The sequence below is a fragment of the Aethalodelphis obliquidens genome, unplaced genomic scaffold, assembly GCF_003676395.1.
Source record: "Aethalodelphis obliquidens isolate GAN/ISIS:26980383/991018 unplaced genomic scaffold, ASM367639v1 scaffold4, whole genome shotgun sequence".
NCBI lineage: Eukaryota > Metazoa > Chordata > Mammalia > Artiodactyla > Delphinidae > Aethalodelphis > Aethalodelphis obliquidens.
Window position 1 is genome coordinate 44,478,273 of NW_020837948.1, and position 27,255 is coordinate 44,505,527.

Genomic DNA, 27,255 nt, shown 5'->3' on the forward strand with positions numbered 1-27,255 from the left:
ACTGTGCTTTCTGACAATTATTAATAAGAATAAACGTTCCTTGCCATATACATATGTTATTCAAGCTACCCAGAAGTTTGTCTTTAGAACTCATCTGGAAACGTTGGTGAATCATTCTCCAGTCATACTTATAAATACACGTTATGTACACTTGTAGAAAAAACACACACAAAGTTGCAAATGATCATTTTTAACTCTAAGGGCAACGCTCTGACGTTTGAAGCCATGGGAGAGTCTGTTTTTTCACTATTACTTAAGTTTCCTCAGGGTCTGTCGAATTGCTGAGGAGACTCAAAACAAGCCCTGGTCTACTGGGATGAATGCCAGCTTTATGCTTTGGTCTGGCTGTGGAAAATCCCAGGGTAGCTCTAGGAATAACTTGGTTGGGACACGTGATTAGATCATCACTGTCATCATCCTTCTAGTGTTGATCTCTCCCTTCAAAATTGTTTCTTTCTCACAGAGGGCTCTCCAGAAGGTTTTTGTCACCTTAATGCTGCCCTCATTGACTTCAGACCTGAGAAACCAGAAGGCCTGAGATGCTGAGTGGGGCCCAGGCCTGCTTGGCTTCACAGAGCACCCAGCAAGGTCATTTCAGGGGACTTATTCAAAGGACAGAACGTGATCAAGGATAGACCTGTTAGGCCCTAGAATTCCTCTCTTACTTTGTTTCCTAAAGTAGATTACAAATTCCTGCAGGTGGGGGGGTCCATGCTTTTCTTTTATGTATTTCATGGGCTACACCCTGAGAGATTCTCCTTCCCTGAGGAAAAGTGGGTTCTGGGGTGATCCACATCATAGTTTGAACTTAGGGCAGGGAACCACGTTTATTCTTCCTTGGAGATAGAGATGACATAAACTAGGTCATTCCTTGTCGACGTGATTAAGAGGGAATATAATTTATACTCTACTCTTCTCAACAAACTGCCCGCAGAGGCTGTCTCCTATACTATAGTGATGACTGCCACCCCTCACACTCCAGGGTGTTCCCACAGTTACTTACTGGAATCTATCAGTTACTTGCCTTTTCATTGACTTTGACATAGAACTGGTGAAGCATAGAGGTATTTTGTAAACTAGAAGATAAACTCATTTATTTATTCAACAAACACAATCGACTATGTTCATTGTTGAATTATATTCAATACCAGTATATTCATTGAAATAGGTTAAAACTACCCCCCATTCTGAATACTCATTGATAAAATTGATACCTGAAGCATGTTATAAAGGAAAGAGAGCTGGTGTTGGAATCCAGGCCTACCTCTACCAGTTCTTAGATGTGAAGTTCTGAGTAAAATATCTAACTTTTCTCAGTCTCTATAAAAATGAAGAGTGTAGAAATGAGGTAGCATAGCATTATGATGAAGATCTCAGCCTTTGCAGTTGGACAGGCCAGGATTCCAATTCAAATATATTCTGCTGCTTATTACCTGAGTACTCTTGGGCAACTTACTTAAACTTCCTATTTCTTAGTTTCCCAGTCTGTGAAAATGAGAATAGTACCGTCTCACCTCACAAAGTTGCTTTTACAAGAATTAAGTAAAAGCATGTCTAAAGTGCTTACTTCAGTATCTGGCTCATAACAATAGACAGTAAACTATGGTTTAAAAAAAAGAAATCCTAAAAGAACTTTTGGGGTCACAAGGTGTAAACTCCTTCTTGTTTAAAATGAGAAATGGAGGCCCAGAAGTAAAGGATCCCACTTAAGGTGACTGAGCCCACATGTTTGTGATGTATATTCCCAAACATTCTATGAGTTCTATGATCTGGACAGAGTACTATCTCTTTGTGACCTAATCTATTTACCAAATATATGGACTCTTAGACTGGGTGATCACCAAGTTTCCATCCAGGTAAAAATGCCAGTGATTGCATTGCTACTGAGCCCCTCCTATGTTCAAAACATGCTGCTGATACTGTGGGTGCTATAATGGGTGTATGAGAATCTGTCTCTGGTCTTAAGAGGGTTTAAAGTTCAGTTGGAGAGACATTTATATAGACATTTATGAGACATGTAAACCTTTGGTATAGCCATATGACAAGGCCAAAGTTCAAGTGTCAAGCGGATTGGACATGGACAGCAAGATCCATTTGACCTGGCTGTTAGTGATGGCTTCATAGAGAAAATAGGACTTTACCTGTGCATGAATATTGAGCTGGATTTGAATACACAGATTCAAAGGGGAGAGGAGAGGAGAGGGGAAGGTATTATGTGCCTTGCAACTTTATGTGCCTGGACAAAAGTACAGAGGTAGAGACAAAACACCATTAAGGGTGGGGTATTCACTTAAGCGTTCACTTGGTCATTCCTTATGTGGAACTTAGTTCTCTAGTGGCAGTGGGAGTTTTCACAAGTGTGTATGTGTGTGTACGTATGAGCACACATTTCAGAACTCTCAACTTTAAATACTGGCGGGGAAACAACACCAAGAACTTGGTGACTCCCCAAGTGCTCAGTACCCAGAAAAGCAGAGGTCATCTTTGATTCCTCATGCTCCTGGCTCTCACTCTAATCTATCAGCTCATTCTGGCTCTCCTCCCTCCAGCATATATCTCAGATTCCTCTACTTCTCTCTATTTCCACTGCCCCAATATCTGCCTTCACTAGCCATTGTTGTACCAATGCTAAAGGAACCCCCATTCCATTCCTGCTCCCTGCGATGCATTTTCCACAGGGCAGTCTTCTGACAATGTAAATCACGTCATGGAACCCTCTGCTAAAACCTTTCAACCAGCTGCCAATTTTACTGAGCATATAATCCAGAATGTTTACTATGGCCTTCAAGGCTCTGCAGAATCTGGCCTCTCAAACCTAACGTCATGTTACTCATCCCCTCACTTGCAGTTCTTTGAACAAAGTGCTTTCAGGCTCAAGGTCTTTGTCTTTGTGATCCCTGTGCCCTCTGCCTGAGCTGTTATTCCCTCTGCTTTATGCAACCCTTCTTACCCTTCAAGCTTCAGCTTAAATGTCACCTCCTCTGAGAGTTCTTCTTTGATCTAACTATATAAATAATTTCCTTCTGGGATTCTAGATGGCAGCCTATGAATTTTCCTTTTTAGCACTTATCAATTTTTTGAGAATTTTTGATACTTACTGAATTTGTTAGTTTCTTAACTTTTAAAATGTTTGTTCTCCCTACCAGAACATAACCTCGACGATTAGGTCTTGTCTGTCTTGTTCATTTTTCAGTCTCCAGGATCTATACTGAAGATTGCAGAGAATACTCAATGGATTAGCAAAAGGAAATAAATGGAAAACTATTATAGAGAGTAACTATCATAAAATGCAGTTGCTTTCGTGACCATGTTCACCTCTTGATTCTGTAAATGTGAGACTACAATCATGTACAAAACAGTTGCTTTATTTGGGAGGGACGTAATTATAAAAGAAATATTTATTTTATTATTTCAAGAGAATGACTATTACGTCTTATAGGTGGGGGGCTCAGAGCTGCTTGGAGATTGGCCGCTAATCTCCATTAATAGCTAAGCTCATTACTTTATACGTGGAAAGAACTAAATTTCTGTCTCTGCAAAATAATGAATAATCGCATGTCAAGGGAGTTGATCTATAATTTAAAGGGCAAATGTTATATTCTCTTTGCCTAGTGACTGCCATTCTACACTGCCAACTTGTTCTCTCTGAGAACAGAAGAAAAGGGCTCTTGCTTGGCTATTCTGCATCACCTTTCTGGCCAACTGATGACTGTAGGCATTCTCTTTCAGCTCTCCTTTCATAATCAAAGAACATCAAACACTCACCCAGCTGTTTTACAATCTTACCCAAATATCTTGCCTAAGGTCAGTTTGTGATGTATATTCCCAAAGCCTTTATTAGTTCTGTGATCTGGACAAAATACTACCTCTTTGTGACCTAATCTATAGTTTAATCAAGTTCAATAACAATGACAGCAGGATGCAAGCATTCATTTACTGAAGGAATCTGTTTGTTTTTAATGTGCCTAGCATTGTGCTAAATCTTTTACAGGCATCATCTCTTTTAATCCTGTCTAACAAGCCCATGAAATAGTGATTTTAATCTCCATTTCACAGAGAAGGAAACAGGTTTAGTGAAGCCAAGTAAGTAGCCCAAGTTCGCACTGTTATAACGTGAACTTGGGTTTCAAACTGAAGTTTGTATGACTCCATAAAGTGCCAAGATAGTATCAATATTGATAAGGTAGTAAGAAAGAATCAGAACCATGCACAGTTTTTTAAACAAATGATGTACAGAGGATCCCCTACCTACAATGGTTCAAATTATGATGTTTTGACTTTACAATGGTGAGAAAGTGATACACATTCAGTAGAAATGGTACTTGGAATTTTGATCTTTTCCCGAGCTCATGAGCTATGAGGTGTAGACTCCCCATGACAATGGCAGAGGCAGTGAGTAGTAACCCCCAGTGAGCCACACGATCACGAGGGTGAACAACCAACACACTTACAACCATTCTGTTCTTTGCCTTCAGTATTCAATACATTACATGAGATATTCACCACTTTATTATAAAATAGATTTTGCCCAACTGTAGGCTAATGTAAGTGTTCTGAGCATGTTTAAAGTAGGCTGGGCTGAACTATGATGTTCAGTAGGTTAGGTATCGTAAATGCATTTTTGATTTATGTTATTTTCAACTTACAATGGGTTTTTTGGGATATAAGCACATTGTAAGTTGAGGAAGATCTGTATATGCTTAGTTAAAATTTTAGATATTTTATACGAGAATAACATGCTTTTTTAAAAGCCTTGCACACAAGTATATCTCTGGTTATGAACAGTTCAAGTATAATAGATTCTACTTCTGGTTGAAACTACTCATTTTGCTTTTCTGGGCTCTCATATCTTCATGTTTCCTTATTATTTTTTCAGTTTGGTGGCTTTTCCCTCCTTTTAAAAAGTTGCATAGTCATGCTTCTCTGTAACCTTGGTGAGTCAGTTCAACCTCTAATTACTTCAGTCTCCTTCCCTGCAGGAAAGGCTGTCAAAATACAAAAACACTCCAATGTTTTGCATCATCTTGCACGCACACAGGGATAAGGAGGGATGTAATTCTCCCAAAGAAGCAAAACAACTGGCAACAGCCGGTACAACAACTTCTAAAGATCCAGTCTGACTCTGTCTTGAAAATCAGCCTCAAACTGCCCTTAAATAATAATTACCCCATCTGCATCAGGACTATCTCATTGACTAGCCACTCAATGACATAATACCTGCTATCAACTTTCAGCACAAATGCAATCACTGCCATATTTTGTAAGACCAACAAAGTATCATCTGTACCTCAGGACAGTGGGATATAATAGGATACACAAAGACATGGCTCCCCGTTCTTTGGTAACCTCACATCAAATCGCTACCAAACACGTCTCCAGTCTTCAAAATAATTTAGTTATTAGAAAGGTGATTGGACAAACCAGCAAAGATTTTTTTTCACTAACAAAAAGCAAATCAGAACAGAGTTAGTCTTTTTCTCCAGTTACCCAGCATTCAAAGCTCTAACTGTAGTCACATTGTAATAATTTTAGACCCCAAAGCAGTGTGACCATTTGATGCATAATTTTCAACACATGTTTTATTAATCCATTCTTCCTGAGCTTCATTTAAAATACTGGAAACTATAAAAAGATCAGTGTGTTACTCCCCTGCCAGGAAAAAAAAAAAAAAAAAAAGAAAAGAAATGAAAAAAAACTAAACACGAAAAAAGCCAGAGCAACTGGAATCTCCGTCTTGAGGAAACACATGGGATTGAAGCATCCGCCGGAGCTCTGTCACCGACTGTCATCTGTGACTCTTCGGTGCTGAAGTCTAGATGTCACCAGGCTGGGACGAGAAGGCGTGCGTGCAGGCGAGTGAGTGTGTGACGGCGGGGGTCCGGGATGGGGACCTGGGGGCAAACGGCTCGGGGAGGGTTTTCCAGGAAGCCCGGAGCTCGGCTGCGCGAGCGGCTGCGCGTCGGGCTGGGGCGCCTTGGCCGGCACGTAGCGCCCGGCGTGACTCAGCGCTGACTCACCGCACCCGCTGCCGGTGGATTTCCCGGTCCGCGCGCTCAGCCCCTTCTCGAAGACGCCTGCTCCCCCGTCCTTTCCTGCACGCGGACCAGTCCTGGCGCTTTCAACAGAGCGGGACAGATTTTTATAGCTTTTGAATCCCGATCAAGCAGGGAATTAACTGGCTTTGTTGTCTTTGACTTTAAGAGCTCCATAGTCCACTGATGAAATTCTTTCAAAGGCTTGTTGGAACAAATCCCTAACGTCGTCCTTCCACAGTGACTTAGAGATGACCTCCACTCAGATTTTTGCTTCAGGCGCACCGAGCTCGCGTCTTATTTTGTCCCACATTTGGGGAGGTTATCTTTTCAATACGTCTGATAACTAGCCTTGGCTCAAACCCACAACTGTGGTGACGCAAATCAGGTCGGAACTTGGCATTATGTGTGGGCCTTGAGTGGCTTACTGTAAAAACCAGGGAACACTTCATAAAGACGTCCTTATCTGCCATCTCGCTTGTTGATTAGATGCCATGCTCATTTTCAGTCTGTCACTACCCTTTGCAAGGTCCTGGGATAGATTTAGATTGTTAACAGCCAGATTCTTGAGCAGTCATGTTCATTTCTTCCTCTGCAGGGTTCAGCACAGAGGGCAATAACAAGGCAGTATTTCTCCAGCTGTAGCCCACCGGCCACCTGTATGGAGAGTGCCAGCGGTACGTGGTCAAAAGGCATGTTCTTAGACCCCACTTCGAAGTGCCGACTCAGAATGTCCTGGGCTGGGGCCTGGAAATCAGCCCATATGGAATTCCAATGTACACTTAGGTTTGTAAACTACTAGGCAGAGGATGAGGGTATGAGATATTATTCTGTGAAGACTAGGAGAAATCTTTATAATCAAGAACACTCTGTTCTAAAATTGATATTGAAGTTCTGATGCCAGGTAATCATATTTCTAAAATTAGTTTTATATATAATACTGTGTTTGCTTTAACTGTGTATTAATATAGGCAGATTTTTTTTCTTTTTAATTAGAAATTCAGGTATAGAATAAAATGAAGTACCTATTGAGTAAATTTTCTTATTTCGGACCAGTATTTCCCAAACCTGACTTTGCAACAGAATTACCCACAGAGCCTTAAAACATTCTAATCCCTGGGCCAGACTCTAGGCCTAAAGAACCACTATCTGAAGGTGAAGTCCAAGAACAGGCAGTTTGAAAAGCTCTGAAAGTTAGTCTCTGTTCCTTTGCAAAAGGCGACTATTCCCAAATACAATAGAAATGTCATTAACTGCAGGGTGGTTGGCCTGTGTTGTTCTATGGTGTTCACTCATCTCTCAGTCTGCACTGTTTGCTTTTATTTTTTTAATTATTATTTATTTATTTGGTTGCACTGGGTCTTAGTTGCGGCAGGCGGGCTCCTTAGTTGGGGCACGTGGGCTCCTCAGTTGTGGCAGGCAGCCTCCTTAGTTGTGGCATGCGAACTCTTAGTTGCAGCATGCATGTGGGATCTAGTTCCCTGACCAGGGATCAAACCTGGGCCCCCTGCATAGGGAGTGCGGAGTCTTATCTCCTGTGCCACCAGGGAAGTCCCCTGCACTGTTTGCTTTTGAAATCACCATTTAAAAAATAAAGTTAAAAGTGACCACATAAAATATCAACTTATTTTTATATTGGTAAATTCACTTCTTCAGAAAGCAAGTTTGAAATATTTGTATTCTAAATCTTTGGAGGGGAGCGGGTGAGGAGAATGGTGGATGATTGGAGAATAATCTGAGAGTTGATTTTGAAATTTTTCTTATTCTTTTTCTTTGGATATTCTATTTACTCATTTTCTTTTTGTCTCACTGGATAGATTTTTCACTTCATCATTGTTAGCATTGTGTCAAAAAGCTTAGATCTGACACACACCTGACAGAGGCATCTCCATGCTGACTTTCTTATATAGCCTTGCTTCTCCAAGTGAGGTTTCTGGACCAGCAGCATGTACATTACCCGGGAACTTATAAGAAATGCAGACTCTCAGGTCCCACCTAGAACTACTGACTTAGAATCAACACTTTAGTAAGATCCTCAAGCAATTTGTATGCATATTAAAATTTGGGAGGTGCTGTCTTACAGTAATGGTAAGAGTTATAATCTGGGGCTGGTGGAAGAAAAGAGAAGAGACAGAAGTGGGGTATATTTGTTTCCTAGGGCTGCTGTAACAAAGTACCATAAACTAAGTGGTTTATAACAATAGATATTTATTCTTCCACAGTTCTGGAGGCCAGAAGTCAAAATCAAGGTATCATCAGGGCCATGCTTTCCCTGAGACTGAGTAGAATCCTTCTTAGCTTCTAGTGATAGTCATGGTGGATCCTTGGTATTCCTTGGCTTATAGCTGCATCATTCCTATCTTTGCCCCTGTCATAACATGGCATTCTTCCTGTGTGTCTCTCTCTGTCTTCTTATAAGGATATCAGTCATATTGGATGATGGCCCATCCTAATGAACTCATGCTAAATTGATTACATCTCCAAAGACTCTATTTCCAAATAAGGTCATACACAGGTATCAGGGGTTAGGGCTTCACCATATCTCTTTGGGGGACACAATTCAACCCATGACAGGAAGATGTGGAAATTCCATTTTCAATAAGTAAAATGCATTATGTGAAAAATAACATTAAAAATAATTATTGTTTTAAAATAACCTGATCACATTTTATAAAATAATTATAAACTATTCTCTCCCATTGGCTGTTATTTCACACTTTTATCTTGTATTCTCTCAGCTGGATAATGAACTCTTTCCAAAACCAACTTTCTTTGCCACCCTTTCTACATGATGCTGAGTTCATAGTAAGAACTTAGTAGTTATTAATTATGATAATCAAGCTATGAGATACTATTGGACAAATATACAAAATCTCACATGTTTTAATCTATTAATGGTACAGGGTAAGAGAAAATTCTACCACAAAGATTAGTTTGACCATAAAAATTAAGCCCTAAAATAAAGGAAAAAAAATACTTACAGCTAAAACTATAACCACATTGATGGGCAAACTGAAAATACCTTACGACCAGGGCAAGAAAATGAAGGGAATCCTTATAACCGCAGGAAAGGATAAGAATAGGACCAGAGAGGCAGCTCCAAGAGAATGACGTCTTTTAAGAGCCCTTGACAGTTTGTAGTGGGCACCTGATTTTGTTTGCTCATCATGCAGTTTCCCTCTTTCCTTTGAGAAAGCTCTCGTCATCCACTCCAACATTTTTGTGCCAGACTGTCAACCGCAGGGTTTCCCTTCCCCCTTCCTCCCAAGGCTAAAACACATGACTGTTTACTTTCTGAATCTGAATCTGGGTGAGTCTCAAAACTGTAGAAGTGGTTGAAGCTGAGTCATTTCAGTGGTAGTGCTCAAAGACACCAACCAGGTCTTTTTGTTTGTTTGTTCGTTTCAGCATGGAGAATACCAGAGTAACCCTAGTCACAGTCTTCCCAAGTCCCAATTGTTTAACTCTTCCTTTTATTCTGAGAGCTACTCAGTATCTTTCCAAATATTAATTTATTTAAAAATGTAAAATTTCAATGTTTATTTTTAACTTACTCTTTTCAGTTCATTATTTTCTATTATTTCATTACAATTTATTACCAACTATTTTTTAATGGGGCCAAGAGTTAGCTCCAGCTGGTTTCTATTGCTTACAACCAAAGGAACATAACTACCATGAATATATTGATGGGGAGAACACATATTGCCTACAGCCGCCATACTAAGACAACCTGAAATAGTCGTCTGCATTCATGATGAACAAAATATGCACTCTTGAAATGTAATGAAGCTCTTTTCAGCTTATTTCAGTTGATTTTTTCAGCTATCATTATTGTCCTGTGTTTCAAGCTGAATCATTCTTCCCTCTGGACCATCCAAATTGCCAATGGGTGCAAAAGGGAGAATCACTCTTGTTATGCTACTTGTGGACACCAATAATCTTTATGTTGCCTCCAGCTCCTCACTGTGGTTTTCATGATATTTGCAGTATTAAGGAGATTAAAGAAGAGTACTCCAAAGTTTCTAATTAGAGCTCTTTACTAGGGGCTAACTGGCAAAATTAGCCTGTTATGCCAGATTAAATGTGATCTTTTCTTTGCAAGCTTCATATTGGCCAATACTAAATAAATGTGTGTCTTTTGAGTTCTACAGATGAAATTTTATTTCATCAAGGTACATCAGCTTCCCAGAATCCTTAAGTCTTTACTCTTACTAATCTCTCTCCCACCACATGCTTGTATCAATAGTTGCATGGTGGATATGGTTTCATTTGGCTGGAGTAGGGAGTTTATAGGGAGAATAAGCCACCAAGGTAGCTGTTTTGAAATTATAGTGAATCATGAATATCATGGAGAGGTACGTAAACATAATTCTTTAATGGTTTTTGATCAAGATAGTGACATCTACTGAGTACATATTATATGCCTGGAACTACATTATCCATTGATTTCCTGCTTATGATAGGTGGATTTCGCGCTCTTACACCACCTATGACTTTATGTAAAATATTTAAGACTCAAAAAATTTTTTTTATCAATGACAGACAATATGAATATTTACTTTGTTAGAAGAGGGTATATGCTCCTCATTCTTTACCTTTCTCTTCTTTCTGTTAAATTCTGTCATCTGTATATTTCCTTTTATCTTATTGAGATTGATAACATTTATATACTTGTTCTGAGGTTTGTCTATAGATTGGACACAACTAAAAAAAATTCTTAAACAGCATTTTCATTATATTATGACTATATGACTAGTCACAGCAGAGAAAATAGTGTAGTATGATTACATATCCTTTTCTACAGTCTCTTGTTTTTCCTAAAGTTTCTTATTGTCTTGCCCTTTTATTTTTTTCTTCCATTATCTCCCATAATTTTTTTTAAAAATTGTCAAACATACTACCTGGTCTGTGGAAACCTCTTTTTCTAGGACATTTCCAGCCTCTGGTCCCCCTTCAGCCTCTGAACTGATTGCTCTCTAGGCCTGGTGCACAGCTATCCCTCTGAGACTCCTGTGCATTGTAGCAGTAGGTTACAGCCACTGTTTGCTGGATCTCATATCTTTGTTCCTTAACTTACTCCCTTCACTCTCAAATATCTTTTAAAGAGAGAATGCTTGGGAGATACATGTACTAATTCTTGCATATTTGAAAATGTTTCTATTCTGCCTTTACATCTAATTGATATTTAAGCTGGCTATAGAATTCTTGGTTGAAGATAACTTTTCTTCAAAAAGCTTGAGAGCACTACTTTATTTTCTTGTAATAATATTGCAGATGAGAAATCATATGAAAGCCAGAATCTCAATCCTTTTTTTCTCTTCTCCAACCTTTGAATCTCTTTTTATTCTTAACTTTCTGTAAGTTCATGGAGTTTGTAGGCATTTTCTCATTTATTCTATTTATCATTTAGTAAAAACTTTTAGTCTGAGGACTCATGGCTCCCTTCAGTTCTTTAAATAATTCCTGTTTCTATTTTCTCTGATGTTTCTTTATGAAACTGTTATTATTTAGATCTTGGATCTGGATGAACTCTCTACTTTTGTTATAACTTTCTTCTATCTTATGTTTTCTTGATTTTTTTCTATTTTCATGCATTTACTTAATTTTATCTTTTAATCCTTCCAATTATGTTTTCACTTTGGCAAATATACTTTCAGTTTCTGAGAACTTTTACTTAGTGTCTGATTGTTCTTTTATTATAACATCCTATCTGCTCGAATTTCTCTGATAAACTTATTAGAGTTTTTTTTTTTTTAAGAGTTCTTTGTTCCCTGAATTATTTATGTTTACTTATGCTGGGTTTTCTATTGATGCATTTCTTTCATTTTGCAGGTTTTCTTCTAATGTCTAGGAATCGTTGATTGTGTTTTTGTATTATGAAAAGCACCAGAAATACATCAATTTAGGATACATAAGCCCCTAGGTCCTCAAATTCCAAAATGATCTTATTTTAGGGCATCGAGAATCCAGTTTGCTACTAGCTGTCATAGTTCTCCCAGGCAATGTTTGTTTTCAATGCCCCTAGATGAAAATCTTCAGTTTTTGCTTTTTGTTTTGGATTAGCACAAATGCCTGATGGTTACATGTTTTGAGCTAGATGGCTGGAAGTAGGGAAATGGGGAACATTGTTCATTCACTGTTCTCCACAGGACTTTCACTTTCTCTCGATGTTTTTGTCCCACTTTTCACTGTTATCCTTTCTTACATCTCTCAGTCTCTAAGAAGAGAGACTGTTTGGGTGGTACAAATAGGCAGCCTTCTGCATTTTCCTAGAAACTCTCAAAAAGTACAGATTCCTGGGCTCGACCTAGGGATCCTGATTCAGCACATCTGGGATGGGTCTAGATATCTGTATTTTTTTTAATACCTTCCCTGGCTCATGCACACATTCAGTTTCCGGCACTACCAAGAAGTTACTAGTTTCCTGAGGAGGAGGTAACTATATAAGATAAAGCAGATGTAGGAGGCTCAGGACTGGGCAAATGACTGGGTACAGAAAGAACAAAGAGGAAGGAATCAAAACTGTCTACTAGGTTTTAAGCCTGAGTTGACTCCCAGAGTGATAGTGCCATTAGCATAAAAAGGAAAGTGATCAGAGGGGTAGGTTTTACTTTCTTCCTGATTTTTACATCCAGATATTGTACTAAGTGCCACTCCCACAAAATATTACTAAAGTGCTCTTTTTGTAGAAAGATTACTAATAAGAATGATGTTAGATACAATAGAATGATGAATAAATAGATGTGTAAATACATTTTCAGGCTGGAGAACTAGTATTTATATGCACAAACAAAACAATCTATTCACTTTAAACAACTTACAAAGGTAATTAAAAAGCATATATAGAGCATTCTAAAACTAAATGTGAGTAAACTACTGGTGGGAAGTTCCTGTTTTCCTTTCAATCAAGTGTCTTAATTTTGCAAATGTAAAAGAGCAACATTCAAGTATACAATAACTCTTATACTTACTACATTTGAACACAAATGCAAAGAAAAAAAATCAACCAAAACCCACAACAGTATCTACAGCTATTTATGTCTTATATCCTTACTAAAATATTGCTATTCACACATTTCAATTTCTATTAATAGAACAGTCTGATGACTCATTTTGTACACTGACAGTCTAATGAGGATGTTTAGATATGTAATACCTATGATGACCATTAATAGCTCCTTCGCATTAAAACACATTTTTGGGGAAATAGTTCTAGGAAAATACTGATTTTTTTTCTTTTTAAAAATTCAGGTATAATTTACATGCAGTATTTTTTACCCTTTTTAGTGCACAGTTCTGTGAGATCTGACGAATGCATACAGACACACAGCCACCATCACTGTCAAAATACAGAACAATTTCATTATTCCTCAAAGTCTCCTCCAACTCATTTAAAGTCAAGTCCTACCTTCCCCCAGCCTTCAGCAGTGAGTGATCTGTTTTTTCTACATATAGTTCAGGATTGGTGCCAGTGGAAAAAAGTAATCTGAAATACAGATCTCAGGCCTGACATGATGAAAATCTAATGCCACAGCTATTGTCTCTCACAACTGTCACTCATCATGTTTTAATTTCACAGTTTTGATTTAATCTTTTCTAAATACGGCACTAGATAAGTACAGAACAAGATAACAAGAATTCCCAGCAAAGGAGCCAGGTTGGTATTAGCACTATCCCCCTTTCGCCACCTCCCCAACCTTTTGGGTTTTATTCTTTGTGACATTGCATCTCCAGGACACTGCTTTGTATGTTCACAAGGACCAGAGCTTCTGTACTAGCTCAGAAGCTTAACAGGAATCACAGCTTTGATTTCAGGGTGACTTCTTCACTTTTCTTATCATGCCAACTAGGATGCTTTTACCAGCCATCTTAAGTTGTAATGCACAGTGAAATTGTATTTGAAAAAAAGAATAAACATTTTCAATGATGTACCCTCAGATCCCCCCCTTTTCTAAGATATATAGTTAAAAATACTGTTTTCAGCCATGGATTATATTCTTTTTCTTCTCATGAAGCCTCCTTTAAAAAATAAACCCTATATTGAGTTAGAGTTTACATACAATAAAATGCACCCATACTGCATGTACCATCTTGACAAATGTATATACTTGAGTAAACCATCACTACAAATAAGAGCATCTCCCCCCTCAAAGCCTTCCTAATACACTTTTCAGTCAATCCTACCTCCACTCCCAATCTCAGGCAATTGATCTGCATTCTAACATGATAGATTAGTTTTACTTTTTCCAGAATTTCCTACAAACAGCAGGTATTCTTTTGGGTCTGGCTTATTTACTTAGCATAAATTTATGGAGATTTGTCAGTGTTGTTGCATGTATCTGTAACTTGTTCTTTCTTTTCCCCTCTGAGAAGTATTCCATTTTATGGATATACCATTTGTTTATCCATTTGCTTGTTGAGGGACATTTGGGTTGTATCCATTTGGGGGCTGTTATGAGTAGAGCCACTATGGACTTTTGTGTATAATTCTCTGTGTAATATTCCTTTTTCCTGGGCAAAGTTCTAAGAGCAAATGGCTGAGTTGTATGATTAGTACCCATTTAAGCTTTTAAGAAACTACAACCTGTTTTCTAGAGTGATTGCATCATTTTACATTCCCACAGTAATATATGAGAATTCAAGTAGCTTCGTATCCTCAGCGCCACTTGGCTTTGTCAACTTTTCAAAATTTTAGCCATTCTAGTGGGTTTATAGAGCTGTCGCATTGTGATTTTAATTTGCAGTTTTCTGAAGACCAAGGACATCAAACAATTTTTTCATGTGCTTATTGGCCCTTTGGATAGCTTCTTTAATAAAATGTCTGTTCAAATCTTTTGCTGATATTGTTTTGGATTGTTATTTTCTTACTGAGTTGTGAAAGTTCTTCATATATTCGGAAAACCAGTCCTTTATCAGATATATGTATTACAGATATTTTTCCTACCTTTTGGCTTGTCATTTCATTTTTTTAATGGTGTCTTTCAAGGAGCAAAAGTTTTTAATTTTGAGAAAGTCCAATTTATCAATTTCATTCTTTTATGACTTGTATGCTTTATGCCCTAAGAAAGCATTGCCTATCCCAAGTTTGCCATGAACATTTATGCTTTACTCAAGAAGTTTTATGATTTTAGCTCTTATATTTAAGTCTCTGATCAATATCCAGTTTTATATATATATATATATTTTTTTTTTTTTTTTTTTTTTTGCGGTATGCGGGCCTCTCACTGTTGTGGCCTCTCCCGTTGCGGAGCACAGGCTCCGGACGTGCAGGCCCAGTGGCCATGGCTCACTGGTCTAGCCGCTCCGCGCCATGTGGGATCTTCCCGGACCGGGGCATGAACCCGTGTCCCCCGCATCGGCAGGCGGACCTTCAACCACTGCACCACCAGGGAAGCCCTCCAGTTATATTTTTGTTTACGGTATAAAGTACCTGTTGAGGTTCATTTCAAGTAGTATTTGATTAAAAGATAAACTTTGTTGAAAATCAATTAACAATATCGTTTGAGCCAATTTTTTAAAATTTACTGTTGATTAGATTGAAATATATGTGTATGGAATGGAATCATGGAATCATATATACTGATTCCAGTAACAGACTGCCTGAACTACTCTAGCTTTATAGTAAATGTTGAGATCAGTCAATAGAAGTCTTGAAATTTTATGCTTCTTTTTTTTTTTTTTTTCGGTGCGCGGACCTCTCACTGCTGCGGCCCCTCCCGCTGCGGAGCACAGGCTCCGGACGCGCAGGCCCAGCGGCCACGGCTCACGGACCCAGCCGCTCCGCGGCATGTGGGATCCTCCCGGACCGGGGCACGAACCCGCGTCCCCTGCATCGGCAGGCGGACTCTCAACCACTGCGCCACCAGGGAAGCCCTATGCTTCTTTAACAAAAGTGTTTTCTAGGTTGTTTGCAACCTCATGTAAACTTAAAAATTGACTTTAAATTTCTACAAAAAGCCTGCTGAGCTATTGATTAAGATTGCATTAATTAATTTGAGGAGAATTTCCATCTTAACAATACTGAGTCTACTAATCTATGAATCCAGTATATCTTTCTATTTATCTAAGTCTTTTAAAACTTCTTTCATTAGTATCTTGAAATTTTTAATGTACAGGTATTACACATATTTTGTTAATTTTATCCCTAAGTATTTCATGTTTTTCTGTGCTGTTGTGAATATAATTTTTCTTTAATTTCACTTCCAGAGGATAATGACTAGCATGTAGAAATGCAATTGCTTTTTTATATTGACCTTGTATTCTATAACTTTGCTAAATTTACTTGTCACAGTAGTTTATTTGTGGATTCCTTTTAATTTTCTATTTCTATAATCATGTTATTTGTGAGTAAGTACAGCGTTACTTCTTCCTTCCCAATCTTGTCTTTTACTTCTTTTCCTTGCCTTGTTGCAAAGGCTAGGCCCTCTAGTCGAGGTTGAATATATGTGGTGAAAGCAGACATCCTTGCATTTTTCCTAGTCTTTGTGGGGAAATACTCAGTGTTTCAATATGAAGTATGATGTTACCTGTAGGTTTTTTATAGTTGCCCTTCATTAGACTGAGGATACTCCTTTCTTTTCTATTTGCTGAGAGTTTTACTATAAGTGGATATTGAATTTTGTCAAATGCCTTTTTGGCATCTACTGAAGTTATCACATGGTCCTTGGCCTATGGAACTTACATTCTAATGGAGAAAATCAGATTATAAACTAATAAATAAATATATAATATATTCATTGAGAATAAGTGCTATAGAGAGATGTAAAAAAGGCCTAGATGATACATTGTTATTTGCAGAAGATGGTAAAAAAAAATGCTTTCTAGACATTTGAGTGAAGACCTGGAGGAAGTGAAGGAGAATACCATGAAAATATCTCGGGGAACAGCATTCAGATGGCAAAGAAAACAGCATGTACAAAAGAGCTTGGTGTGTTTGAGGAATATCAGGGAGGCCAAGGGGGCTGCAGTGGAGTGAGAGAGGAGCACAGGAAATGAGGTCAGAAAGGTAGGAAGCCCAGCTCATAAAGGGCTTTTAGGCGAATGAACTTTGGAATGAATGAAATAGGAAGTCATTTTAGGATTTTGAACATTAAAAAGATACAATGTGTCTTGTATTTTAGAAGGATCACTCTGATATGGGAAATAAATTATAGGAGGCAAGGGTTGATGTAGGTAGACCAGTTAGGAGGTTATTACAATTGCCCAGATGAAAGACTGGACCAGTATGGTAGCAGTGAAGCTGAAGAGAAGTAGTGGGGTTCTGGACATATTCTGAAGGCAGAGCTGACAATATACCCAATGGATTGGAAGTATTCTGTAAAGAGGAGCCAAACTCAGATCAATTTAATTCCAAACCTATACTTTCTCTAAGTATAGGAAAAAAATCTGTTTAAAGAAGAAAAAGGGAGAAAAAACCCACACAGTTGGTATGCTTAAAAACTGTAAGAAACTAAGTTGAAACTCATGGTCACTGGTGAATCCAAACCATTTTAATCACCCCAAATATTTTCAATCTAAATGGCTCATGGTGTCTGCCTAAAGTAAATTCAATGTTATGAAAAAATGTAATATACAGGTTGTATGTCGATTTGTGAATGCTTTAGAGTTCTGAGCATATAAAAATACTTTACTTAAAGTTTGGAAAATAACTAATAATAGAGTAAAATGAGAATCATAGCAATCCTACAAAATATGAGAAGAACAACTATTAGTCCTACTATTCTATAGGCTATAAATTTAAAAATGAGATAAATATATGGCCAAATCTAATGAGTCAGAGACTAGGATCAGAGTCTACTGATTCGAATTCTAGCTCAGTTATACTCTTTGATCAATTGCTGACTCCTGCTCAGGGCTGCCTATCATTTCTGCCAATTTTAATGAAGGATATCAAATATCAATATCTTTAATACCCATGACATATGTCCTGAAACCTCAATAGATGACTATGAGAAGATTCTACATGTTAGCTCATTTAGTAAGATCCACAAAATGACAGCTCAGTGAAGTACAAAGAACTTGGACAAACCAATTTCTAGGAAAACTATGATCTGTATCAGTAACCCTAAGTATTTTAAAACATCTAATGCTACTACAATTGTGTAGATTTATTTTGCAATGGCAAAATATGTCCAAATATGTGTGTGTTGCCGGTAGTGGAGTGAGGGGGATGTTTAGAAATCCACACAGAAAGAACATTTGCAAACACATTTAAACAAAGCAGGGTTGAGAACTGTAATTTTTACTTCTTTGATGCTGAGCATGCATTTCCCCTAAAATTAAAAATTAAAAATTAAAAAAGAGAGGGCTGTAGAATTTATCTGTACCAAAGCAATTGGGATGTATGGATTCTTTAATTCCATTGTAAATATTTTGCATATGTTTAGAGCAAGCACCAGTAATTAGGCCATAATTGTAACTTGTCACTCTTAAACACAAGAGCTGTGTATATTTGGAAAGATTAAGGATAACAAGGTTAAGTAATTCTCAGAGCCTTGTTTATCAAAGCAAAGATGGCTAGCAAGACTCTTATTGTTTACTTGATATGATATAAACATATTTTATTAAATAGTGAAGACTACATAGTTTAAAATTTTATAAAGAAAGCATTTTACCTAATTTTGGGGAAAATTAAAGGAGAACATTTCTTTCCAAGGCTGAATTTTTTTTTTCTTGGCCACGCCACACAGCATGCGGGATCTTAGTTCCCCAAGCAGGGATTGAAACCGCGCATCCTGCAGTGGGAGCACAGTCTTAACCAATGGACCGCCAGGGAAGTCCCTAAGGCTGAAATTTTAACCTTCTTTATATTACCTAATAATGTGCCACATACAATTTGATACTTGATCATTTTTTTTCTGTAATCAATCATGACTCATTACATCAATACACACACATATATTTTAGTATTAAAATGGATTTTCTTGGTTATTCCTTGAAACTATTCAGGAGGTAGTATTTCTATTTTACAGACAGAGGTATAATTATTTAAATGTGGTACAACAAGCTAAAAATCACACAAATAGTAGAATGAGTACCAGAACATGATTCACTAATTTTAAGATCAGTGAGCCCCAAATATCTCTGTTTCTGGGCTGTTCTTTTCGCAAAGATGTTTGCTGAATCTGCTGATGGAGAGATTACAAATGCACATTCTATACTGGTGTATACTGAGAGTGGAATAAATTGTTAGTGGGAAGGATCTCCTTTTCCAAATAAAATGCAGGCTTCTAAGAACAAGCAAAATTGGGATTCATGTAATTCTGGAATATCAGAATAGGCAGAATAAATAAAATAATAAGCAAAGTTTCTTAGTGACTTTTCTAACCTTTGTGCTGATTTAACATCAAATTCATTTTGCTAAACAACTTTGGAAAACTTACTAACCAGTAGAAATGTGAATTATAGCTCTTCCTCAATGAAGTAACAAATTAACATTGCCCAGGTAGTAAATTTCAATAAAATCCATTTAAAATTGGAAAAGATAAGCCCTTTTGGAAACTGCTTATTCAGCCAACAAGGGCATTGAACATCTATTTTATGTCCATCAGTGGTTTAGAGTGATGAAGAAATGTGAGAGATAAAATGAAATTGTTTTTGCCCTCAAAGGATTTATAATCTAGTTAGTTCTTAGTGATGATTTTGCTTCAGATTGGTAGATAAGAGCTTTAGGTGCTTCTTGATACCCTTCTTTAGAGAACCAAATTTTGTCAGAATCACAGGACTCCTTCAGACAATACCATGGAATAAATAAACAATATTGAAAACATTTGCTTCAAACAAGGTTCTTATTTTATTCAGTGAGTAAAGATTCCACATACCTGTTTGAAATATCTCAGTGTGGAAGAAGCCTTGACCAGCCAGGTAGCTTATGTGAACTTCTTCACCCTTAGAAAGAAAAAAAACATTGAGTAATATTGGTTCTGCTACCTGGTGCTGGCCAGGAACACATGAGACAATGTGCAATTGTACACCAAGGACTCCAATGTCACTAACAAAGAGATTCCTAAAACATCAAAGAGGAAAGCTTTTAAGTTTTAGGAAAACAGCTTAAAAATAAAATTTGACTAACTATACAATCTTATTGGACATTCTGCCCAATCATCTCTCCTAATCCCTACATAGTCCAAAATGCTTCCTCTTGTTCTTTAGAAGGAAAAAAAATAATCATTTTTTGGTTCCAAACTTTTGGTAAAAATTACCTAGAGACTGGTAAAGGTTTAATCTGTTAGATTTCTTATATGTAATCCTGACTCATGATCATTATGCTGAATATCAATTGCACTTCAATAATCATTTATTGTCCAAGTTCGAGGTACAATTCACTGTGCTAGACATGGAAAGAAACACAAACATTAACCTATATTTGATGTCCAGATGCTTACCATCTAGCAGAGATAATCCCATAAATTCTATAAAGTTGAATTTGTACTAAGATGTACCTGAAAACTGCACTTTTGAATATGTTATTGTCAAACTAAATAGACTAATATTACTTTTATCATTAAAAATTGAATGAGGACTGAAGGGAAAACAGTTTTTAGAGCTTGCTCATTGTTTATATGCCATAAAAAATTATATATATGTTTAAGTGTATATATATATACACACAGATATTTTGGTGAAAACAGATTTGAAAATATTCTCTTATGTTAGTGAAACAATCTCCTATTGAATTCAAAATATGGAGGAAATTATGTATAGAATAAATCAGTTTTAGGGCTTCCCTGGTGGCGCAGTGGTTGAGAATCTGCCTGCCAATGCAGGGGACACAGGTTCGAGCCCTGGTCTGGGAAGATCCCACATGCCACGGAGCAACTGGGCCCGTGAGCCACAATTACTGAGCCTGCACGTCTGGAGCCTGTGCTCCGCAACAAGAGAGGCCACGATAGTGAGAGGCCCGCACATCGCGATGAAGAGTGGCCTCCACTTGCCACAACTAGAGAAAGCCCTCACACAGAAACAAAGACCCAACACAGCCATAAAATAAATTAATTAATTTAAAAAAAGAATAAATCAGTTTTAGGACCTAGAAAATGAGAGGGGAACTTTTTCTGAGTCAATTTAAGAAATTCATAAACTGCTATAAAAGCTAATAATACTCAATAAAATTTTGGTGGCCAAATAGGAGTTTCCATGATTTGCCTAAATCTGCTCAATCTAAACCATTTAAAAGATATCTATCTTCAGATATTTTATATAAACCTAATATCTATAGTTTTAGGGTGCTTGCTATAAGAGCTAAAATGATGAAAAATTGAGATTAGACTTCTAGATAATGGACCAAATATATGTACTTGTGTTTGCTTCCTTTCTATAATATCATCAAAATGATAGAGAGTGATTTAAAAAGAACAAACCCATAAAGACAAAGAGGATGGAAGAGGAGTCAATACAAGAAAATTCTAGAAACTGAGAAGCAGACTCAGAAGTGGTAACTGCCTATTAAAACTTTAGAAAGCAACTGTGGGGAAAGTCAAGAAGCAAATTAATTTACATTTCAGATTTTCTGAGGGCTCAAAATTATTGGCACTAGGTGATTCTGAACTGTGTTAAATGTGAGGCTATAAACAGGAGAATGGGTTGAATGTCAGTGGGATGCAGTTGGACACTTCCCCCCACAGAGCTCTCTCCCTATCTGTAAAATGGACCACTTGAGCATTCCTAATTAGTACAGAAGATCACAGGTTTATTCTAAAGAGGAGTTTTGAAAAGAAGGATACTAGGCAAAATCGAAGTTACTGGTACCTTGCTAAAAAGTAGAATTAAGTGAACTTTAACATATGGAATTCTAAGAACAACCATCTTGTCTTCTCACACTTGGTTCCTAAAGTGCTCGCTTCCACCCACTACTTCCTAGGCCTAGGAATGGAAAAGTCACCTCTGGGGAATCTGATCAGCCCTAAGATCCTGACATCAGGGTTCCTTCAATGACATGAGCCACCCAAATCATCCACCAAAAGCAAAGGCCCCCTCAGCATACTGCACCCAGAAGTGCTCAGAGCTTCCTATCAGCTTCCTAGTCCCGCCACTCTTAGAAAACCAGAGGTCACTCAATATTTGAGGGGAGCCTCTGTGTGAAAGACAAAGATGGAAACAATCAGATAAAAGCAGCATTGAAGAGATGAACATAGGCAAGGGAAGAAAACGAAAATACTGTCTTTCGTATCCCAGATCGACAAGAGGTAGTATGGTAGCCATAAATTAGAACAGGGTGACTGACTATCTATCTATCATCTATCTAACTATTTATCTACCTTCCTATCTATCTATCATCTATCTCATCTCTAAGGAGAACAAATAAAGAGTTCCTAAAGATTCAAATTATGAGAGTAGAAATTTAAAACAAAAATAATAAAAGGGTTGAAATATAAAGAGATAAGTTGAGGACATCTCTCTGAAAGTGGAGGAAAAAGACAATGAGAGGATAAGAAGGAAGAAATGATTTTGAAATCAGAGGACTACAGACCATCAGGAGGTCCAATATCTGAGTAACAGAAATTTAAGAAACAGAAGTAAGAGAAAATGGCTAGAAGAAAATAATCAAGTAAGTAAATCAAGAACATTTTGCAGAAATGAAAGATTTGAATTCCCCCATTAAAAGGGATTACCAAGTACGCACAACAAAGATTACTAAATCTTCCAGTGGTTTTTTTGGGGGGATGGGGGTAATTTTTTGCCATATTCCAGTATAATGTGCTTATATTGCTGCTTCTTGATTTTGCAGCTTTAGGTATTATCTATTGACCCCCTATCGTGATAGATGTAGATTTAGTGTTGTTTCACCGTTACCCCCTTCATCTGTCTCTCTCTTCTCATCCTCAAATCCACCTAATATAATTATATTGCAATTCTGGTTAAATCAATATTCAATATTTACATTATTATGACTATGTACAAGCTATTCACAGCTGATCCCTGTAGCATTTTATAATTTCTTTTCTTCTTTCCTGCATAATTTTTTGTTTTCCTTAGAGTCGGTCTTTGTCTTGTTTCTTCATTTGTGAAATTGGGAAGTTTGTGGTTTGACCTACTTCAGATACAGAGATTCAGACATTGTCATTAAGAAACGATGTCACTCCTTTGATCTGCTCTGTTTTCTTCTGAGTTACCTTTGTTCTCAGGCAGGCAATCCCAGCAAACATACTCTAAGTAGCTCCAGACTTATATGCTAATGGTTTAGAAACCTCAGCAGATAAAGGGAGGTTTTTTTTCTCAGTAGTTCCAGTGAGGGAAGCAATCTCTTGCCCAAGAGGATGTGCTATTCTTTTTGTTTTCTTGAGTCAACACTTTAGCCAGTGGTGATGTCAGTTTTATCTGAGCCTCATGGATTGAGAATGAGCAGAGTCTGGTCAGACAAAAAAAAGATAATAGGCTTGGAAAATTTTTAATGCATTTTGTATTTGCATCTATAACTATAGTATAACTCAAACTCAAAAAGTCTTAGGATTGTACAGGCCAGAAAGGACAAGAGTTCATTTAATATTTTCCTCTGATGTAATCAGGATCATAACCAAATTATTCCAGATTTACCACCAAAATTCACTAATGTTAAGCTCTCTATAATTGATGCCTTCAGGTTAAGGAAGTACTATATAAGTTTTTGAGTTTAAACAGCATTATAATTTTAGAGTTTATTCAGGAATATTGTACTAATAGTCAAAAAGCAGAAATTGCTATATAATTTAAAATTAAGACAATATGAATTTATGACAAATTTTAGTACTACCAACATGTTTATATGCAGTTTACTTGATCTTTTTTTTTTTCTTTTTTTATTTTTTTTGCGGTACACGGGCCTTTCACTGTTGTGGCCTCTCTTGTTGCAGAGCACAGGCTCCGGACGCGCAGGCTCAGTGGCCATGGCTCACGGGCCCAGCCGCTCTGTGGCACGTGGTATCTTCCCAGACCGGGGCACGAACCCGTGTCCCCTTCATCGGCAGGTGGACTCTCAACCACTGCGCCACCAGGGAAGCCCCTGCTTGATCTTTTAAATGTTGTATTTAATATTATTTTTGATGAGTATTGTGACCTACACAACCTGTTATGAGGCAACCGTTGTCTATAGGAAATTTAGTATTTAGGCTATCCTACTGCTCTGTAAGACTTCAGCCAAACAATTCCTGTTTGGTAGAAATAATTGCAATTTTCGTTTCCAAGGAGGTAAGGCCATCTTCATTTATTCCCTCTTTTTTGGTAATATATTTTTTTAGCAAACCAAAAGTCCTTAGCTGTCCTTCAACTACCTTGCACTGTAAGAAGTAAAGAGTATTGATTGGGGAAAACCCCCAAAATTTCATGCTAACAAAATTATTTCAAAAGTAATGAACAGTGCCGTAGTTCAGAGAGACCCTTTTAGTACTGATGTATACCAATCTTTAGTGTTGTCATATTTATATTTGTCTTAGTATTATTTTATTGTCTCTCTGCAATATGACTATGTTTACATCTAAACTTATAAGTCAAAATACTCATTATGCATTTATTTAACAATGTTAGAGAACTATGATGACCACTTTTAGTTTATGACAATACAACTCTGCCATTTGCAAATAGTGATAATAACAATAGCTAACATTAATCCTCACAAAACCCCTACAAGTCAGACACTGTTATTATTCCCAGTATACTGATGAGGATACTGAAAACGAGGATAGACACTTACTAAGAAATTTATGACTAAGTGGTTAGAACCCAGCTGGTCTACACAAGGTAAAAACTGTATGAACATAATGACAGCATTGCATGAGTCATGACAGCCTGCCTATTTCTAGTGTAGAATACGGGAAGAAGAAAGACTCCAACATGAATTTTGAATGGCATATGCAAAAAGCCAAGAGTCAATAAGTTGATAGAAGAGGTCATGTTGTGGTTTGTAAGTGGAATAGACTACTCATTGAGTCCACTGCTTAGGATTACACCTATAAAAATGGTAAAGATAAGGTAGTAAGGATCAGAGCCCACCATGAAGAAGAGTCTTTTTATAATTCGGGACAGAGAGAACGTTCTTTTGGTGTGCTGTCACTCATTCTCTCACTCTTTCTCCACACCATCTCCCCTCCAAACCTTTATCCTTTGAAAAAAATTTTTTTAATATTTTATCATATCATCTATTAAGTATACAAAAAGTACAGAGAATACCATAACACACATACACATACCCATCATTCAACTCCATCAAGTTCTTAAATTTTGCCTAACACTTTGTTTTAACATTAACATTACTTGTTCATTTTTAAAAATTATTCTTTTAAACTATGTGCTAGATTAGACAGTTTAAATAGTATATTTAAACTGACTTAAAGAGTAAAAAAATGACTACTCATGTACTCTCCAGCAAGTTTAAAAGATAAAACATTACTCCTACCTCAGAAACCCCTGTGTTTCCCTCTCCAATGCTGATAGTTTGACAGAGTATAGAATTCTAGGTTGGAAAGAATTTTACCTCAGGATTTTGAAGGCACTGTTCCATTGCCTTCTGGCTTCCAGTGTTGCTGTTCAGACACCTGATGCCGTTCTGATTCTTTATCCTTTGTATGTAACCTGCTTTTTGCTCTCCGTGGAAGCTCTTTGTCTGCAGTGCTTTGAAATTTCACAACAATGTCTCAGTGTGGGTTTATTTTTATCCATGTGCTGAGCACTCTTTGAACCCTTCCACTCTGGAAATTCATGAACTTCTGCTCAATGAAATGTTATTAGATTACTTTTTTGACGATTACCTATGTTCCCTGCTCTTAATTTAAATTTTGGATGCGATGGGCTGGTGTCCTAACTTTTTAAACATTTTCTCTCATTTTTTTTTTTATCTCTTTGCCTTTTTGCTGTACTTTCTGGGACATTTTCTTAATTCTATCTTTAAGCCCTTCTAATTTCTTTCTATCATGTTTATAATTTCCAATGGCTCCTATCAGATAATAGAAAAATATATGTATTGGTCTCTGCCCCTGGTTCCTGGCACAGAGCTCCTAAAACCCTTGTAATTTCCTACGTGATAAGAGCACTAGGAGCATCTCTTGTTCTAATGAGGTGACTCTAGGAAAGACAAAGCCATGATTAGAAGCTTTAGAGTTTTCAGCCCTGTTCCCCACTTCCCTAGAGAGGGCAAAGAGGCTGAAAATGGAGTTAATAATTGATCATGCCTACATAAAGAAGCCTCCATAAAAATCCCAGTAGTAAGGGGTTCAGAGAACTTCTAGGTTGGTGAACACATCCACACCAGGAGGGTAATGTACCCCAAACTCCATGGGAACAGAAGCTCCTGCTCTCGGATGCTCCCAGACCTCACCCTGTGTATCTCTTCGTATGGCTGTTCATCTGTATCCTTTATCATATCCTTTCATAAACTGGTAAACATAAGTTAGTGTTCCCCTGAGTTCAGTGAGCTGCTCTAGTGAAATGATCAAGCCTGAAGAGGGGGTCATGGGAACCTTCAATTTGTAGACAAACTGGACAGAAGTTGTGGGTAACCTGGGAACCTACTACTTGTGATTGGCATCTGAAGTGGGGTGGGAGCAGTCTTGTGGGACTGAGCCTTTAACATGTGGCATCTGACACTATCTCCAGGTAGAATTAATTTAAAAAGTAGGACACCCAGTTGAAGTCATGGAGAATTGCTTGATGTGGGGAAAAACCTCCATGCATTTGGTGACCAGAATGCCAGAAGTGAAGTGTTCTATGTGAGTAGTAAAGGACAGACACAGAAGGGAAAAATGGGGTGATTTTTCTTATACAGTGCCTTTTCCTCATCTGTTCTTTCACTAAAGTCTCAGATGCTTTTATGGCTACACTATCTTATTTATTTCTCTGAATATATAAATAACTTGAAAATTAATTTTCTCCTCTTTGTGTGGTCTCTATTTTCTTGGAAATGTTTTCTGTTTCTTTGTTTTGGTGACTCTTTCTCACATTCTTCAGTATCTTATAGTGATCCTTGTCCTAAGAATGGGCATTAAAAATGTGTTCAGAGTTCCATATTCATGTCTTGGACTTATTGACTGTGAGCTTATTTTAAGATGTTTTGGCTAAACAATTTTATTGGGGAATCTCTGACATCTTGCCTATCAGTGTTTTTATGAGAGCTGGAAGATTCCCCAGAAGAGATTCTTCCTTTCTCCTCCCTTGCCTGTAAAACCTGACTGCTAACGTTTCAGAGTCAGGAGGATGGTGGGGGATGGTGGTATCTCAATAGCCAGTTTGTAAACATTTCATTTAATCCCTCTGTTTT